Source organism: Ursus arctos, unplaced genomic scaffold (genome assembly GCF_023065955.2).
Source record: "Ursus arctos isolate Adak ecotype North America unplaced genomic scaffold, UrsArc2.0 scaffold_22, whole genome shotgun sequence".
In the NCBI taxonomy this organism is placed as follows: Eukaryota; Metazoa; Chordata; class Mammalia; order Carnivora; family Ursidae; genus Ursus; species Ursus arctos.
Genome location: NW_026622897.1, coordinates 8,699,181 through 8,712,524, shown reverse-complemented (window position 1 = coordinate 8,712,524; position 13,344 = coordinate 8,699,181). Strand labels below are relative to the sequence as shown.

The 13,344-nt window shown below is 46.0% G+C and overlaps 1 long non-coding RNA gene across 1 annotated transcript in view; it reads right to left on the bottom strand.

Annotated features, from left to right (window-relative positions):
- The window catches only part of LOC113260058 (uncharacterized), a 119,665-nt gene that overhangs the window by 38,974 nt on the left and 67,347 nt on the right, over nt 1-13,344 (bottom strand). The window contains exon 6 of the long non-coding RNA XR_008961013.1: nt 2,162-2,340. This is a non-coding gene — a long non-coding RNA (uncharacterized LOC113260058). The remainder of the gene's footprint in view (nt 1-2,161; nt 2,341-13,344) is intronic.

Genomic DNA, 13,344 nt, shown 5'->3' with positions numbered 1-13,344 from the left:
GGTCTCACGGCTGCCTACCCCTGCCCACAGTCATCCTAAGATGATTTCACAGACATCACCCGTATATTGCCGGCCACATCAATGGGCTTAGCATCTGTCCTACTGGTTCTACTTCCAAACCTTTGCAAATGCCACTGTCCTACCTATGGCGCCCTGGGCTCCTCCTCTCCAGCATCCTGTGTTCCTGGGTGGTTCCAAACCCGGCTCAATCTAATTTTCCCTGGAAAGGCTTCCCTGATAAACCTCATCTGACTCCAAACGGCACCAGCAGCCTCAGCCTTGGCTCAGCTTCCCCTTCCCTGTAGAGACGGAGCTCATAAAAGCAGACTCAGAAACATAAATTCAGTTATGCTTTTTTGGGGTGTGCCCTAACTTCCTGATGGTCTGTAAGCTCTTCTACAGAGGAAACTGGGCACGTTTTCGATTCCCCAGCCCCTCCCTACAACATCTGGCACAGTCTTTCCACACTACAGACACTTAATAAATGTAACTGGCTGCCTGACTGAAACAGGAAAGTAATAAGCCAGCGTCCAAACTTGCTCCCTGCAGGCCTCTAACTGCCTCCCTGAAAGTGGCAGGCGTCAGAGCCCAAGGCCCTCCACTCACTTCCAGGCTGGAATTAAAATGTGCTGCTGCATGAATGACTCTGAGCCCTTTGGAAAGGTCTGAGCAGGGATCAGGTGGAAGGCAGAGCAGAAGGCTGAAGGGCCGGGTTCTTGGAAAGTGAGCCCTGTCAGAGTGTAAACGCACACAACCAAATCCCCACATCAAGACGGCAGCTGCCTCAGGATCAGCCCCAGGAGCACACGGTGGGACTGGAGACCCCCAGCCTGACCCCAAAACCCATCCCCACAGCCCTCTTCTCCCACGGCCCACTGTGAGCCTTAGTAACGGCTTGCTTCGGGGCTTTCCCCCATTTCCTACCTTATATCCTATACATCACTCTCAACTATTCTTTGCACACAGGGGAACAAGAAAACTTAAGTGACTTTTTAGCATAATCTTTTCAAAAAGTATCTTCACTGACTGGGCTCTTACCATATGCCAGGCACTGTATACCTCTTATCTTGTTTGATTAATCCTCACCATGACTCTGTTGGGTAAATTGCCACTGTTGTTCATGTTTCCCTGAAAGGAAAACGGAGGCCTGGAGATGTTAAGCATCTTGCTGAATCTGTGCCTAGAGCCATATAGACAGGAAGTAGCAGAGGGGGATTCGAATCCACCTAGGTTTTGTGCTGAGGTTGTGTATATTCCTCTACGCCTTATTGTCCCCTAAAATAAGGCAGCAAGACCCCATGCAAAGGAGAGTTTAGCCAAACTGTAAGTTGAGTGTTTCCTGGCCAAGAGCAGGTCCAGGAGGTCAGCAGGGGCACTGTAGGCCAAACTGAGCACTGAGGGAGATTAAGAGCTGAGTGACCATTATGAGACCCCATGTCCACCCAAGGACAAGGCATTAATGGAGAGCAGTGGGTTAGACAACAAAGCTCCAGAAACGAGCTTTGAAAGTGACCATCTGCTTCCTGCAAGAAAGGGGAGAAGGGTCTGGCGGATCTCTCCTCCCTTCCCATGATCACACATTAATATATTTGGTTTATCATCATCATCACCATTAACCAACATTCACTGAGCACTTCTTTGAGGCTAGCTAGTCAGTTACATTATCTCTTTTAACCCTTACAACAACCCAATGAGATGGATGTTATCATCTCCTCTTAACAGACAAGGACACTGAGGCACAGAGGGTTGTAACACTTTGTCCAAGCTGCTCTGCAAGATTCCATTAAGAGCCAGAACCAAACCCATGACAGTCCGCCTCTAGAACCTGAGCTACAGCCATGACCACAGCAGGCCATCACCCTGAGAGGCTCTGCATTTGGGCTCCAAGGTCCCAATACGGGCCCAAGATGTTGGGGGGCGGGACCCCTAAGGAGGCTGGAAAAGAGCAGGCCTGTGCGAACAGGAGTGGTCAGCTATCAGCCCTGGGCAGCCAAGGGGGTGCAGAGTAGGATGAAGAAAGCAGCAGGCAGGCACTAGCCCCTAGCTCTGAGGCAGCTGAAGGACCAGCACCACCTGCAAGGGGCGGAACTCTGGGGCCCTTTCAACACACATCTGTAGCATCCTAGGTTCAAGAAGCTTAAAAGCTGTCCATCCCACCTACCCGCAGGAAGACTCCCCTTGAATATTGCTGTGCTGTGTGACCAGAGCCTTCTGAGGGCTATGACCTTCTCAGGACCAAAACAAAGCCTGCGCTGGATTCCATCCTCATGTGTAAAATACTTCTACTGCACTTTTTGTTGTTGTTGTTGTTGTTGTTGTTGTTGTTGTATTGGGGGTTATCTGGTAGGGAATGTGAAAACGAACAAAGAAAAAGATGTCAGATTCTCATCCCTTTTTTCCTCTTTAAGAAGAGTGTTATTTTGGTAAAGAAGGATTGCAGCCGCATAGATAGCAATGCTGGAGGCGGACAGGGTTTGATGGCTGTGCTAATGCAGTCCTTTAGCATTCAAAGACAAGCCTGTAAGCCCGGGGAAGTGCTGATGACTGCCTGGAAATTATAGAGGAACATTTCAGGCTAGAAAATTGAGATTGTAATTGATCCTCATCTTCATATTCTGTTAGATATCGATGTAACATCATTATCATGAAAAGGTCCACAAATACATATGGATCATTTATGTGTCAAACAATTGTGCTCGCGTCTTAAACACAAACCAGGTTTGTGTAGGGAAGTCACTGAGCCCACGTAGAGACGCAGCATCGTGCAAAGGAGCAGGTACCCACTGTGACCTAAGAAACCAGGGTTCAAGCCTCAGCTCCAGCTCCATTTCTTGGTAAAATGCCTTGAAAGTGTCTGTCTCTGCTCCGCACTGCACCTCCCTGTAACATGGTGATGATATTAATAACCTACCTTGTGGGCTGTAACTGAGATAATGTAGGTAAGAACGCCTGGCAGTAGCAGAGGCCTATAAACACGTTCCCCTCTTATCAGCCAGGATTATCGTGACAGCCTTGACTTGTACCTGAGCCCTGTGCTCCTGGAAACAGTGGTTAAAAAGTCCCTCCACCCTTTTGTGTTCCAGGAAATGGCTTACTACAAAGAATCTTCTCTTTCCCTTACCACGCAGAGAAGACTCACTGAAACCAGCCTGGTTTATCTAGGACAAAGCCAGGCACAGACCTTTCAAGTTCCCATTCCTTGCCTCATAAATGATTAGCGGATCTGTTTTGTCCCTAGTAGTTCACTGGAGACAACCAAAATAAAATTGCTTGTTAAGCAAGTAGTTAAGTTTCTCTTGTTCCTCCAGGTGCCTCCAAAGCTGTGGCCCACCGGCAGCCTGGGCCAGGCTGGCCTCAGGATAAACCACTGCCTGATCTACTGCCCTGATCACTTCGTTCCACTTCCTCATTCCTGCTTCTTTCTGGCATCATTTAGTCCTCTCTATGAAAGAAAGATCTCTTCCCCTAACTCTTCAGACACCTGCAGATATTATGGTCAGAGCTTCTCCTTGTTGGCAATAGGCTTTCCTCTCCCACACCTTGGAATAATCCTTTCAAGTGAAGTCTCCTCTTAATTTATTAAGTCTGGGTTTGTTTTTTAGTTGAGAAGTACAAGCAACAGTGACTGCCACTGGCCATGGGAGGACTCTAAGGAACTCTCAGATTCAACAGTGGTCTTCTAAAATTGATCTCCAGTCTTCTCAAATGTCCAAGAACCAAGCAATTAAGAGGAGATGATACATATATATTTTACTAAAACCTTTGTCAGGACCCCACTGCTCTTCCAAGACGCCACTGATGTTGGGTACTATTATGGCCATGGATGGATGGATGGATTCTGATCTTCCCTTCCTGAACCTTTTCACTGTCATCTTTAAGGCCTTGGCACCAGACTCGAAGTCCTGCTTGGGAGTGTCTGATTGGCTCTAGTGTTCTGTGAAGAGGAGTAGAATATGGCCCTTTGGCATGTGGATTATTTTGAGCTGAAGGCAATCAAGACCCAGCAGACTCAAGAAAAACTTTTACCTCTCCCTTAACTACCTAAAAAAATTTGGATATGGGGCCTAGCTCTCAGGACAACCAGAGATAACTCATCTGAAAGGCCGATCTGGATGTCCCGGCAAACATCTAATTACCAAGCACTTGCTATTCTATTGTCCTGTGAATTGCCCTCCTTCCCTTTGAAGCTTCAGGCCCCTTATCCCATTCCCTAGTTCAGGCTGGCACATAAGCCTCCACCACCCTTGGGTCTCATATTTTTATGGGGTTTCTGTACATACAAAATTAAATTTGTTTTTCTCCTATTAATCTGTCTTATGTCAGTTTAATTATTAGACCAGCCAGAGAACCTAGAAGCATAGAAAACATTTTATCTTCCCCTACAGTAGTTAGGGCTGAAGAGAAGAAAAATCTGCCTGTGTTGTTTTCTGAGGAGAAAGGCAGGGCTCTGCATCCTACCAATATTACACATAGTGGGGAAGAGAGCCTGATGTTAGGCAAGTCGGGAAAAATGATAAATGTCCATTATATCTTTCTATCTGGATTCCAGATTTTTGTCTTTGTTTTGGGGGGCTGGGTTTCTTTTTTATTTTCTGGACCCAATTCCAATGCAGTAGGGGTGGTTCCCACACACACACCATCAACCAATTCTTGGACACCAGCAAGGTGTCCAAGATTTCAATCCAATTCTGACACTAACTACTCAGGGATAACATCAGATGCCACAGGTTAAGGGCTCAGTGCAACAAGACTCCCCCATCCCCACTCCCTACTTAAGCCATCAGTTGCAAGCCCCAGGCTGTTACCTTTGCTTCTGACCCACCAGTACAGACTGGAGGTCCCTACGACCTCCTCCTTATGTTCTTTTAAGTGCCAGAGTGGCTCACAGAACTCAGGGAAACACTTACGTTTACCAGTATATTAAAAGGTATGATAAAGAATATAAATCAACAGCCAGATGAAGAGACACATTGGGCAAGGTCCTGAACAAAGGATCCTCTGTCCTCATAGAGCCTGGAGACTATTTCAGTGGTACCTGGGAGCACTCTGTTTCCCTAAGAATGGAAGTCTAACAAAAAAGACTGAAAAGCTGTCCTCTTCATCCTTTTACCGAGGCTTCATTACAAAGTCAGGGGTGACTAAGTCATTGGCCATTGGCTGATTCAACCTCTAACCCCTCTCCCCCCTTCCCAGAGGTCAGGAGCGGGACTGAAAGTTCCAACCCTTTAATCACATGGTTGGTCTTTCTTGCCCTTGGGTGGGGCCCCAAAAGTCACCTTTATGTATAACACAACACCTCTTTCACTTTTACGTCCCTGAAGCGTTTCCAGGAACTGTGGATGAAGAGGAAACGTATTTGAATGACCAAATGCCTATTTCTTTTTTTTTTTTTTTACACTTTTTTAAATGTTTTTTTATTATATTATGTTAGTCACCATATAGTATATCCCCACAAATGACTATTTCTTAGGCAACATTATATCACGGGGTTTGTTGTCATTACGAAAAGAGATTCTAAAACTCACGCTATCAGCCAATAAAGTTGGTACAAAACCCCAAAATGATCATATGTGCCCCCGGGCGGCACCAAGCAGTGAACAGATTCAAGGAGGCTGCATCTTCTAGCCTCCTTCCCTCACACTGCCCCCTGCCCACACATTTGGCTGTGATTAATCAGCCCAGATGCTGAGACAAGGAGGGTGCTTGCCAGCCTGACACTCTTCTCTTAAGCCTGAGCCACTTATCACTGAAGAGGAGCCTATGCCCCGTGTGACATGAGGAAGAGAAGGTGTCAGCACTAGCCTGCTACCTGCTTCTGCCGGGGCCGCTGCCAAATGCCGGTGGGGAGCTGCAATCAATTGTCGTACAACATGCCAACATAACAGCTGGTGACCAGTCATTAGGGTAATCCACCAAGCATGGGAATTTCAAGAACCCCCTCAGCACACACAGAAAATGAGAGTTATTGCAAAACCAGGTGTTCCGGTCTAATTGCACGAACCAGTTTGAAATGTTAATCTGCTCCCTCAAACTACATTCTGTACGTGAGGAATGTGGAAGAGAGACTCTCAGCCAAGCTTAATGGGGGAGAGCATATACTTTGTTCCCTCATTTATTTATTCCTTCAAGGTTGTTTCGAGTCTTTGAGAATAGAAGCACAGAGAAACGTGGCTGAGACTGACCTTGAGGGCACTGGCTCGGTGTCCCGCAATAGCACAGCAGCCATCAGACTGTGCCAGCCCGGCCCTTAGCAAAGCCAGCCTGCACTCCAACAAGCCTCCCCAGTTCTGCCTCTGGATGACACAGCAGCCAGGCCTGCCTCCAACACACCCAGGGACTCCCATTGTCACAGCCTGAGCCATCTGCTCCTGTTCTGGAAGGAGGTAGAACCTGGCCATTGAGAGAACCTCAGGGGCAGACATGCCTTGCTTCAAGCCCCTGCCCTGCCCTGGCCAGCTGTGTGATCTGGGCCAAGTTTCTAAACCTCTCTGAGTTTCTCGGATCCTCTGTTCCGTCCTCTCTAGAAAACACGATAATGATGTCTACCTCACAAACTTGAAGATTAGCCCAGCTGATGTATGTAAAGCTCTCAGCAAAATCTATGGCTCATGCTGAGGACTCCATAAAATAACTATTATTATTAATTCATTAAATTAGATGATTTTATTTCTGAGAATCAGAAATCAAAGTATCTCCATCACAGCTCATTATTTAAAGACAAAACCACTCCCACGTTAACCGGGTCCTTCATTCTTTTCTCCCCAGTCTCACTTTCTGATGTTTAGGGCTTGCCATAACATGGCCTCTGCTGTTTCCTCAAGTTGACCTGCCCCTGTTTTCAACACTCATTCCTCCACCCCCCACCTGCACGATATGTTCTATCCTGTCTCTCATGACCCAGACAGCACTTTCTGCCGTCCTCACCCTCCCACACCTAATGCTTTTCAAAGCCTAGATCAAACCCTGCCTTCCCCACAAAATTCTTCTGGCTATTCTAGCTCACTCTTTCAACAACAAATACCAGCTGAGCATCAGTGCTAGGCTGGATCCTGGGCCTCCCCGAGGCTGGGATGGAGTATGGACAAAACAGACTCATCCCTGCCCTCCCATCACTCCCTCCCTGAACCACAACTGCACTTTACAGTGTGCACTGCCACCAGTGTGCACGGCGGGGCCGCGTGTCATTCTTGCCCTTTGATGCTAACTTTGTAAAGAAATGATACAGGCAATGTTGTGGAAGAAAGAACAGGCTGTGAAGTCAGAGAGTCCTGAGTTCAAATCTCAGCCCTGCCTCTTGCTGGCTGTGGGATCCTGGGCATGTACTTAATCTCACTCTAAGACCAGATGTGGTATGCAGGCAGAACCAATGCTCTTTCACAGTGTGAGGACCGCTGGCTTCTGGAACAAGCTGCTGATGTGATGTGACATCTTAGGATTACTGTGCCCTAGCTTTCAGGGCAGATATCTGGGGACTGTCCTGGGCCAGTGCCAGGTAGCCACTTTCTAGGCACTAGGCAATGACTTCTACTCTCTCCTCAAAATTGGTGCACAACATAGGAGCCAGCTTTTTCACAGAGTTCTTTTTTCCCATTCTCTGCAAAATTGTTTATGAGTGTATTTTTGAATTGTCCTGGGAAACATATATATCTTGTTACTCCAAAGCTAGGCTACCATAACTCTGACTTCTACCATAATTCTGATTCTTCTGGGAAGAATCTAGGAGAGAGTGAAATAGATTCTGGATGCCCTTTCAAACGAATTCTGCCAGTTCTGCACTATATTATTTGACCATTCTTATAGCAGTGAGGATGTGACAGAGCCCAGGAAATCTCCCCGGGGCCACAGGTGTGCTCCCACAGGGTCTGCTGTTTACCCCTGCTAAACGGTAAAGAGCAAAAGGACTCCCACCCCTGTTTGTCAATGCCTCTTTACCTTGGGTCCTCCATCTCTCTGTGGCTTGGAGGGTGCTTTGGGGTGATGGCAGTAACCTGTAAAATTGAATTGATTCTTTGGCCACAGAATCTTTGTTGTAACTACCTCAGTCCTAAGCCTAACAAAAAGGCACTTGAGTCCATTAAAAGGTGGTCAAAAAAGCAAACCGCTCCAAGATCCAACCAAAATGACAATTTATAAAAGCACAAAAGGCAATCAATTCATAAAAGTACTCAGACCAGAAGACAGGGTAGAAAAGGACCAAAGAAGTCACAAGGTGAATTAAATCCCACTGGTTGCAAACAACAGTGACAGAGGGCTACAAGGAGACAAGAGCCATTCTTCAAGGCAGGGACCCCTCCTCACCATCCCCCCCCAATAATCAGCAGTGGGAGAGGGAATGCCAAGGAGTCCCTGGCTAAAGTAAGGTCCTCAGGGATCGGTCGTCCCAGTACTTCGCCCCCAGTCTGAAACTGAACAGTCAAAAGAAATTGGGAGTTCTTTCTGGAAATGGGTAAGATATCACAGTGGAACAGGCATTCCAAAATAGGGCCATCCCAATTTTGCTGACTGCTCCCCACTCAGACACCCTAAAATGCAGCATGCCAGTACAGATGGCCCACCCACCGCCTGTAGCCCTCTCCTTCAGCAGAAGGGTAATGGCCAGGAAATCCACATACAGCTACCATAAACAGCCTGGTTCTGTCCTCATAAATGTGCGGGGACAGTCAAGGACCAGCAGACCCTTAAGGAGAACACAAAGGAACAAACAGCTTGAAGGAGCAAACAGGCCACTGGAGAAACAGAACAGAGGAAATACCACAGAACTCAAAAAAATTCAATTCAGTAACTCCAAAGAGACTTTGAGAAGAAACTGCACCCATAAAGACTGGGTGCTATGAAAATAAAATTGTCGAAGCGGAAATGCAAGCAAATACGCCAACATGGAAAGCAAAAAGACAAAGAGACAGATACAACAGGAGAGAAAAATTGAGAGATGTAGAAGATTAATAGTAACAGCCAATATCCATCTCCTGGAAGTCCAGAGAGAGAACAAAAAGGAAAAAAATAAAGGAAGGGAGGAAAGAAGGAATAAATATTTCTAAGGTCTTTATTGCTGAAAAGCCCACCAAGTACTAACCAAGGTGATTATAAAAAGACCAATTCCTAGATTTATCCTCATCCGTTTTCAGAACATGGATTAAGAGAAATTTCTGAAACCGTTTGGGAAAGAGTTTAGCTACAAAGGATTAATAATCCTCTCAAGAAGAAGTCTGGATAATAGAAGACAGTGGGGTAACGCCTCCAAAATTTTGAGTAAAGTTATTTTGCACTCAGAAGCCAGCCAAGTGAAAGGACAAAATAAAGATATTCTCAGACCTGCAAAGAGCCAGACATTTTACTTGAAAAAAATTACCTGGGGATATGCTCCAGAAAAGCAAACAAACAAAAAGGGAATCTGTGGAAATAAAGACCAACCAAATGGGAACAGGCAAAGGCTATTTCTGCAGAGCTCACAAGGGAGTCAGCCACCATCGTTTGCATTCTGGTGGAGAGTCAAAGGCAGGCAGAGGAGTGGGAAAGCTCTATCGTGGACAAAGGGAAGGCTTCGGGTGTCCCTGCTTGCAGGCTGCTGGCGTGGAGAAGTTGTGAGCAGGCTAACTAGACGTGCGGCATCCCGTGTGACTGGTTAGGGGAGCACGTTTGGCTTTTCCTGGTAGATTTTACATTAGAAGAAGGGCAGACATTAGGAAAAGTGTCAGCCATCCATCATGTCCTGCCCATTTGGGGCCCATTATTACAGAGGTTATCATTTGGCTTTCTGGGCTGGTTGCTGGAGATAGGGGTCTGACTTCCTACAAGTCTGACTTAGATACAGCAGCCTGGCTCCCTGGGCTGGTTACTGTAGAGAATGGCTTGGCGTCTTACACTGATTGCTATAGATCGTGGGTCAGAGTTCTATTTTTCTGGAATCATCTGGCCATTGTCTATTTGTATATTCAGTCTCACAAACCCAAGACTGCATGAGATCCAACAAAGAGTGGAACTAAGTCAGGAGTGCTCAGGAAGACACAGAAAAAAGTCTGTTCTAAAACTGGTCATTCTGCAAATAGAATGATTAAGAATTTGGACGTTCTTAATAGTATGGTGAAGATGCTATGTGTTACCTCAGCCAACAAGAAGAGAAACACATGCAATTAGAAATTCCAGGATGAAAGCCATGTTCCAGATATGAAATAAATTTAAAAATGGGTTATTATTTTGGAGAACTGATGGAGTACAGAAGGAATCCATTTGACCTTGATGCTTGCAACAACCTCTCTCTGAGCAGCCAAAATTTAGTGAAACAGGATTACATCTCCTCTCTAGATCCAAACACTCCACTGGTTCTACAATGAATAATATTTGCAAAATCACAATATTATTAAAGTTTTATATAATGATTTTCATTGGTCAACATCCCCTGATATGTAAACAAAGCATCAAAGGACTAATTATGGTTACTCTGTCAATTATAAATGCTCTAAATTTTGACAAAGTACAGTACAGTTAGTACTGACCACTATTGGGAGGAGGAGGAAGAAGGAGGAAATGGAGAACTAATGTCCTCATGTTACATGGTAGAGACACAAGGGATACTGAGTTAATGAATCAAGGAATGAAAGCTTAAGGACCTTATTTCAAAACGTAGTGGAAATAAATAGAAGAATAAAAATATAACCAAAATCGGCAGGAAGAAGTTAGGGGAAGACGCGTGCCTCATTTATCATAGTGGGGAGTCAATAGTCATCAAATTGACGACAGCAGGAATGGAAATGTAAGCACATTATTTGAGTTATGTACAAAACTATCACCACCATCACCACCCCCCAAAAAAGTACAGTGAAGAATGGGATCGGCAATGGAGGTGCAGGGAGACACTTACTTCTCATGTCATACCCTTCTGGACTATTTTATTAGTTATTTCCCTGGGCATATGTGGTTAATATTCCTTTCTTTCTTTTCAACTTAAAAGAAATCAGGATTCAGAGACAATATATGAGCACCCCCACAAAGCTAACTTCTTTTTCTCTGTCCCCCAAAACAACCTTGGTCTTTCTTTTTTTTTTACTTTCTTTTTTTAATGTTTTTTTATTATATTATGTTAGTCACCATACGGTACATCCCTGGTTTCTGATGTAAAGTTCGATGATTCATTAGTTGCGTATAACACCCAGTGCACCATGCAATACGTGCCCTCCTTACTACCCGTCACTGGTCTATCCCATTCCCCCACCCTCTCCCCTCTGAAGCCCTCAGTTTGTTTCTCAGAGTCCATAGTCTCTCATGCTTCATTCCCCCTTCTGATTACCCCCCCTTTCTTTATCCCTTTCTTCCTCTACCTATCTTCCTAGTTCTTATGTTCCATAGATGAGAGAAACCATATGATAATTGTCTCTCTCTGCTTGATTTACTTCACTTACCATTATCTCTTTCTATTTGACCTGGCCTTACCAAGGTTGTACTTCAGCTATGCTTTCTCAAAATTACCTTCCAGGAGACCCAGTAGAGACATTTAATGCCTGTTTACTGCATAGATAAGAAGATAGTGATTCATTCCTCCCATAAATATTTACATAATACCTACTGTGTGAGAGGGGCGCCTGGGTGGCACAGCGGTTAAGCGTCTGCCTTCGGCTCAGGGCGTGATCCCGGTGTTATGGGATCAAGCCCCACATCAGGCTCCTCTGCTATGAGCCTGCTTCTTCCTCTCCCACTCCCCCTGCTTGTGTTCCCTCTCTCGCTGGCTGTCTCTATCTCTGTCGAATAAATAAATAAAATCTTTAAAAAAAATACCTACTGTGTGAGAGGCCCTGGGATTCAAGAGTGAACAAAAGAAGTCCCCACCCTCGGGGAAACTATTTAAATTCTTGTGGGCGAGACAGACACCAAACAAGGAAAGCTTGCCCCTCCTTCACCTGAAAGAAAAGAACACTGCCTTCAGAGCTAGAGAAACCTAAGTCAGCATCTCTGTTCTGAGACCTTGAGCCAATGACTAAACCTTTCTGACCCTCGATGACCTTGTCTATAAAATGGGGAAGAGTTGCTGGAAGAGTATGAATGTATCCAGACTCCCAAGGGAGGTAACACAGATGCAAAGTCAGGTTTTGTTGTTTTTTTTTAAATAGAAATATAAAGTCAAAGTCTCCAAAACCCTTTGGGAGGAGCTTATAACAATATAAATGTCAAATTACTTCTGCTTTCATATGAGCCAAATAAGTGGAGAAAAAATCCAGATTAAAATATCCACAGCATATTATTGCCCTGTCTCAGAAAGTCACAAGGCATGATAGTGTAACAAATGCCCTGAGAAGTCCTGCAGCAAACAGACCTAGTCCACGCACCATTTCCCAACTTATATCATCATGGAAATCTTCCACCTACTCTTGGCCCTAGCCCATCTGAGCATCCCCCATCCACCATAATTCTACTGAGCTAGTGCTTAGCAGAACACGCTTTAGAAAATGCTGAAGTAGAGGGCTTGTTGATTCTGCTTAGCTCAAGTCAACAGTCTTCATGATGTCCCTCACACTAAAAACAGCTCACTAGACTTGAGCAAGGCCATGTGGCCAACTGCAGACCTCACTGTGAACCACCAGATTCTCTCCTAAAAGCGCTTGCCGTTCGGTGGGTGGCATGCAAGTGGCAGCCGCATCTGAGCCCAGCACCCAGTTCTGCAGCCTGTGCACCCCTTCTGAGGGAGCAGCATGGACAGGATTGGGCCTCTCTGGGCTCCTGCTATCAGGTGCGGCTCAACAGTGAATCTAAACCGCCAGGTTCTTTGGTCTAACCAGAGCTAGGAAATTCACGCCAACAACACCTGCTCCTCAAGTAGCTGACCAACTAACGCTACAAACATTTCTAGAGCCCCCCCCCCATAGGGAGGTGTATGGCAGCAGCTTCTAAAGGTGCCTGTGGATTCGCTCAGCCCCACACACCCTCAGCCACCCTGCCCCGCTCCCTATCCACCCACATCACACACACCACTCACACACACAGCTACTCTTGGCTTCTCACACATGCCAAAAAAGCTGTCCTTGGGACATACTGGCTTGCCAAAAAAGAGTTTTGGAGACAAAATTGCTGCTGCAGGAGAAAACTAGCAAATCAAAGGGCACGACTGGCATCTCCTCCTGTCTCCATGACATCTTCATTCTGAGCAGAAAGTAGAACCGGGATAACACTGACAGCTGTTGGTCCTCCTGCAGGAGGCCTGAAGCCCACAGTCCCTCCAAATGGCAAGTTCTATTGCTCCCTCCTCCCACCCGGCAGCATGCAGGCTGTCACCTGAAGCCCTGCCTGGCTTTGTTCCCTAGCAGCGAAGACACTCGCTGGCAGCCAGGCTGGTGTTCTGCCTGACATTCACCCCCC